Genomic DNA, 7305 nt, shown 5'->3' with positions numbered 1-7305 from the left:
CTTTAAAAAACCAACACACATTTTTTGGCATATTGTTTTATGAGCAAAATGATGTGAAGAAAAAAATATTTAGATTGGAAAAAAAAGTTATGATCTTTAAATACCAAAAATGAATAGTGCTAAAGTTTTTTTTAGTTAATTATTTATTAAAAATCTTTTTAAAAGACGTTACGGTAATTTAGTGATTTAAATATTTCACGACGGCTACAATAAACAAATTTGGAATGTCCAAATAACGGGTTTAATTATATCGAGTTATTCCAATAACAAGACGCGCGTAGTAGGTCTTTGCTTACTTCATCTTTTAACCTTTAAAAATCTAAATCGCTTCCTCGAAATACGCTTTTGGTATTATGACGTCAACTTGATAGAGCCAGGCCAGTGACAACCCTAAATAAACCATTAATCCGTCTTGCTTAGTCGTTAAAATGCATACTGTTTAATACTTTCTGTTTTATTTACCTACCTACAACCGCCGAGTTTATTTTGAGCACACACTATATTTAAAAATAAATTTCATATAGTTTTATTAAAATTTTGCCGCTATAACCACTATTCACCTAACCTAAACTATACATCACTTGCCAACACGCTTTAATGAAATTATTCCTATACCCAACCTGTCAGAACTCTTATTGATCTAAATTTGTCTCATTTGTTTAATATTCATTTAAATCTGCCCAGTTAAGTTTGCTCCTTCATTTTTCACGTTTCCAAAATAAGCTGCTGTTCAAAATTTTAGGGTGTGTTTATATGTTCGTAAATGGATTAATGAGTGTAAAATACTTATAGCACAATGCCAAGACGTGTTCAATTCTTTGTTGTACACTTGTTTTTTTAAAACATCAATACCCGCTTTGCAATACTTTTCATGTATTGTTGTATACAATGGTTTAATTAAAGAGTAAAGCGATAGATACTTCACGGCAAACTATTGTCTTTGCCAATAGGCTAGCATATGGCAGAACTTAATCTATTTTAATATTTTGCTAACAAAGAAAGTAATGTTACTATTTGTTAATGACTTGTTTATTATTTATTTGGTAGATTAACAAAGAAAATAAAAACACATTTTTGAATGATAAATTTAAAAAATTTGTACGTGTATTAGGTTAAACTTTATTGTATTTATATTTGTTTAAAATAAAACATTAATATATAAACGATTAGAACATTGCAAACACGTCGTTAAAAAACGTGATCAACAAACACTATGTTGTAAAAGTACAATTGTATGACACAACTCGGTTAATCATTTATTTAAAAAAATTTAAACAGCGTTATTATATTGCTACAATGTGATAATCTAAAATGTATTTTAATCAATACAGCGTTAATGTTCTTTTTTTACAATTTTTTGAAAATCAAGCGTTTTATATTTAAACGTTTGATTAAAAATTATTTCTCGAAGTTGAGATGTATAGGTCCACTCTCCAACGTAAAAGTCGGGTTCATCCATTTCCATCCTTTTTCTTTCATTTCATTTGTCAAGAATGCAATACATAGGTCAGGGCTTAATAGTTTACACCTTTTCAAGGAGAATACATAAGTTTCGTATATGTTTATTCCCATTCGTAAATAACTGTTTGTTGTTGTAGTAAAAATCGAATGTGCACAAGATTTGTGTAAGTCTTCATCGTTCAATTCGTTCTTAAAACCTTCAATAATTTCATATACTTCTGTAGAATACCCCGTTTGTCGTACAGGTATCTTAGTAGTAAGTAAAGTTTCATTAGATTCAAAGTCAGAATCCAATGTTAAAAAACAATACGCCATTTTATCGTTTTATTGCGATATGCATAAAATTAGCGTAACTGGTGACTTTTATTTAAGCGCCTACTTTCCCTTTAACAATATCAAAGTAACGATTCCAAATTTAACAGCACAATATTGAGAAATTTTAAATCGATGGTAAATAAAATTTCTAAAGGGACACCAGGGGCGCGGAATAAATTAAAAAAAAAAATTTAACGGAAACAAATGAAACTGAAAAAAATACAAAGAAAATAAATACTAAAAGGAAACAAATGAAAGAAAAAAATGAATGGAAACGGAATTTTTAGACCAGATTTCATAAAAATGATTTTTTTACGGATATAATTTGAAAGCATTTTTTTTAAATATGGAAACAAATGGAATAAATAATCAAATTGGTTTGTTTTAAAAACACGACAAAATGTAACTGTTCTATATTCTTTAGCTTGTGTAATAGGCAAACACTGCGTAAGAAATGTAATTCAAGACAACCGATATTTTTGTTAATGACTTACTTTAATTTAACAAGCATTGTAATAACTGTACATCATTAAATTGTTACAATTTACAAATTCTTAAGTCATTCAATTGATACAATAGTTTACATTTTTAAATAAATCAAACGTTGGGTTACTATTAAGCTAATATTTTTCAAAATGAAGTGTAACAATCTCATCCCTCGGATTCCGACCAAATTTTGGGTGAATCCATTTCCATCCTATTTCTCTCATTTGATTTGTAAAGTATAGAATGTATATTGACGAATCAATTTTATCACACGAAACGCTATTGGGATTTCTTTTTAATTGGTAATGACTTATTCCTTTAAGTGTTGGCTTGTCCACTTTTTGATAAGAATACATATGGTCAACTTGACAGCGACAAAACTTTTCGAATTCTGGATTTTTTTTTTATCTGTAAAACCTTTAATAACTTGGTTAACCTCTTCAGAATACTTTTTGGTGTCTTGACAGTAAGTTCTTTCAAAAATTTAGATAAAAAAGACAGCGATATTTCACAATAAGACATTTTGTCTGCATCTGTTTTTGTTCTAATATAACTGCTGCCGCCTGTTTTAAATATAAAATTTTTTATTTGCGTACGTGTGACTGTTATAATGAAGGCGGGAATCAATTTTTTTATACTGTTTGAGGATAACTTTTAAAGAAAAAAAGGCAAAAATATTGTCAATATAATGTTTTATTTTTTTGAATTTTTTCAAAGTATGCAACTTTAAAAATATGAACTGAAATTTAAATAATTTATTTTAGCTGAATTATTTTTATTTGTGTTACGAAATAAACATTTTTGAATCAATTTGATCTTGCGCGTACTTCACAATAAAAAAAAGGAATTATTTAGTTATACCATACGACAAAATTTTATTTTAGTTCTTAGAGATATTTACAAGTTTTCCCACCAAAATAAGGGTAAATATGGTTTTTATGTTATATCTGATTATCTGCTAACAGGCGTTCACAATATTTGTCATCTTCCTTTTTAATTTAAATATATAAATTCCCAGGCTTTAAAAAACCAACACACACATTTTTTGGCATATTGTTTTATGAGCAAAATCGATGTTTTAAATGCTGGCTTAGTTATCGGTAGCGCTTAGTACTTCGCCATACAAAATTGCCCTATCGGCCTGTATGGTAAACTCTGGTATGTGTAAGGTGCAAACACTACGTTTTAAATATAAAAATTAGGCTAAAAATTGTTAATGATTAATTTTATTTAAAAAAAAAAATTTAATACAGTCAAATATTTTAACCATGACAATGTATTATTAATTGTAAGGATCTTTTTTATTTAAGCAATTAAACTTATTAATAAACGAAACTAATTTGATTTAACAACCAATTATTTTTCAAAATAAAGTTCAACTGAAGAACGATACTGTTCTCTTGAAAAAGACGGGTTTATCCATTTCCAACCGTTTCCTTTCATTTGACTTGTGAAGTATACCATGCATAGTGACAAACTCGTTTGATTGCAATTTAAACCACTTAACCTGTAAGTTAATATTCCGTATTTGTTATACTGCCAGGTATTCCCATTAAAAGGCGAATGATTACAGGACTTATGATTTGCTGGGTCTTTAAGTTGATCTTTGAAAACTTCCATAACTTGAATTATTTCTTCAGAATACATATCTGGTATGTTGACCACAACTGAAGAAACTGTGGGAGCCGTATGGCTTAGCGACAATTCACAATAAACCATTTTACTTAAGTCTATCTTTTTAATGCAATATGCCTGTTGCTATATGCCAGTTTAGAAAATTACTATTTGTATTTGCATAACGTATACTAACCAAACCTAATTCAACATCAATATAATTTTTTTTTAATGTATGCTCTCTTTGTCAACAATGCAGTGTATAATTAACGCTAAGGAATTTAAAAAAAGGTTATTGAAGACTTGTTCTAAGTTGTATGTATGTTTAAGAGGGTAGGCTAAATCTTTATTTTTGCACGAATTTCATTTTTTATATGTAGTTTAACTTGACATAATACATCGCGTAGCAAAAATTTGTTTCATGTTGAAATTTGAACAGTGGGGACCTGGTTCGTACAACTTGGGTTAATATTGACAAATGTGTTGATGGTAGATTATATTCAAAAATTTATTAATATTGGTGTTGTAGTTAGTCTGCAATCTTAGTTTTCCAAAAAAACAGGTTATGTCGTCACTCTAGTAGATTATGACATCACAATCAAATTGCACGATGTTGTATACTATTTTTTTTAAACAAAAATAGGTAAAACTGTTTAGACTTACGAATATTTACGTGTTTTGTTAACAAATTAATAAAGTATTTGGCGATTTTTTATTTTTATTTAAACAACCGAGCGACTGGCAGTCAGACAGTTTAAGTTACTGCCCACGATTCATTTAACTTTTTTTTTGTTTTATGTCATACTTATAGTTTATTTAACTCTTTTGTTTGCTGTTCATTCAAAAAACATTGTTTAGCTTAATCAAACAAACTCGCGTATGCGCTTACTATAAGGAATTCTAACGCTATGCTTAGATTTGTTTAAGTAAAAAAAACAAATTAAACTAAAATAAATCTTCATTAAAATAAAATTATTACAAAGCCTCCCTACGAAATGTAACTGTTCTATGAACTGTTGTTTGTGTAATATGCAAACACTACATAATAATTAAAATATCAATCATCTAGAGATTTTTTGTTAATGATTTACTTTAATTTAACAAATATTCTAATAACTGTATAGGATTGCGATTGTTATAATGTAAAAAATTATAAAGTCATTTAATTACAGAGGAGTTTTACATTTTGAATTAAACGTTGGGTTACAATAAATAATATTATTTATTAGGTAATTATTTTTCAAAATACAGTGTAACATATCTCTCCTCTATCGGTTTTCGCGCAAATGTTGGATGAATCCATTTCCATCCAATCTCTTTCATTTTATTTGTAAAGTACATAATGCAATGTGACGAATTTATGGACCAACAAAATGGGTTGCCAGATAATCGGAAGTGGCTTAGTCCCATAAATGTTTGTATCTTCGTTGTTGGTTTAGTCAAAAACTGATGCCCACCATTACAAGAATAAGACTTGTGCAACTCTAAGTTGTAAACTTGATCTTTAAAACCTTCAATAACTCGGACCACCTCTTCAGAATACACCTCCGGTATCGTGGCATCAAGTGAATCGAAAGGTCCATTTGAAAAATAAAAAATGAATTCACAATAACTCATTGTACTTCCAGCGATTTTTTTTTAAAAATATGCCAGCTCGGTTTTTAGTAATTGTTTTTTTATTTACATAAGTACAACCATTAAATAAACAAGCACTATTTAAAGATTCGAGGATAAATTTATATTTCAATGGAGTGGGAAAAAATTGGCAATATGCTAAGCTACAACAAGGCCTAATAATACAAAACGTAGTTAGGGATTTACAAACATATTCAAACACAAGTATGACGATCGGTTGGTTTAGTTTAAACCTTTTTGTAATTATTAAGAAATAAATTGTCAACCAAACGTTATGCATGAATTAATAAATACAATAGGTACACACCTTCTAAACAGAAACCGATTATTTTTTTGCTAACTTACTACCATCGAGTTTATTTTACGCATACACTTAAATTATTTAGGAATACATTTTGTATAGTTTTTTAAGGATTTTTTCGCTATTAACCTTAACTACATCTAACTTGCCCCAACTTAATAATAAACTTGATATATTGGCTGTCTGAACTTTTTTATGAGTGGTAATAGTTGCGGGGGAAAGCTGTTGAAAGCGGTAATAGCTAGTTGTATTGCCTTTTTCCTTTCATTTGTTTCCGTTTTATTTAAATACGTATTATTTTGCTCCGTCAATTTTCCGCATATCCAAAAATGTTGTTCTTTTAAATTTTGAAATTGTTACGAGTTGATTATTTTATTGAGGTTATTGTTTTACACCCATTTAAAATATGAGGTTCTCTTCATTTATTAATATAAAATTCTTATCGACCATTAAGATAACATAATTTTAACTTTAACTTCTCCTAAATTTCTGCATAAACACTCTAAAGGCATGAAGAGTATTTTTTGTAAGAAGGAATTTTTAGTATTTTTAGTGTGACTTTGAATTAAACTTATAGCTCACATGCAGTCATTGAAAAATTGCAATTCAGGTTTAATGAAGATAATTTTAATTTGGATAAACAAAATCTGTAATGTAATAAACTAGTTTGCCACAATATTTTCTATGATACCATGTTGTTAACGCGTGAAAGAACAGACCTTACAAAAAATTGTTAAATAAAAAACTTTGGTGTTAGTTGAAAGTTTAAATTTAAATTTTTTTTTTACTTTGTTCTTCTGAAGAAAATTTTGTCAAAACTTGAATATTATAATATGTTTAGTTTAAACCTTATATTTACAGAACGGTAAGTTAATACATTTTAATTCTTAAACACACACGTCGACTTCCAGACTGTTAATTAGTCACATTTTTTTAATAGGTTTAACCACAATATGCATGCAATGAGTTATAATTGAATACGACACATATTACTATGCTAACGTAAAATTTTAATTTTGGGCAGTCAATTACTATAAATGGGTATTTTTGTTTGCAAATGTAGACAAATGCAATTTTATTAACGTAACTTAAAAAAACGTGCCATCAAGCAGAGTTGGCGAACGATGTTTGATTCGATTGAGGATAACCTTTTAGAATTTTTTTATTATTTAATAAATGATTTTCCTAGGCAAGTAAAACTTTTTGTTTAGGTTTTTGCGTTGGGAACCAATGTTGATCGCGTGCTATTTACTATTGGCGTGGGTGTATATTTTGTTTTTATTATTTCGATGACTCATCGATGTGATTATTTATTCATTCGTGACGTCACTAGACGAACTTTTTCGCGGAAAACACTTTTTTATTTTCTGTTCGTAGAAAATCAAGGAAGTCAAAAAAAAAATACTGCTATGCAAAGATTAGGAAAGTGGGTTGGGGTTAGTTTGCATAAATAAAAACTACAGACATAGGGTAAACAGTAGGAAATTGACTTA

The sequence above is a fragment of the Corella eumyota genome, chromosome 1 (genome assembly GCF_963082875.1).
Source record: "Corella eumyota chromosome 1, kaCorEumy4.1, whole genome shotgun sequence".
NCBI lineage: Eukaryota > Metazoa > Chordata > Ascidiacea > Phlebobranchia > Corellidae > Corella > Corella eumyota.
Note: the sequence above shows the minus strand (reverse complement) of the source record.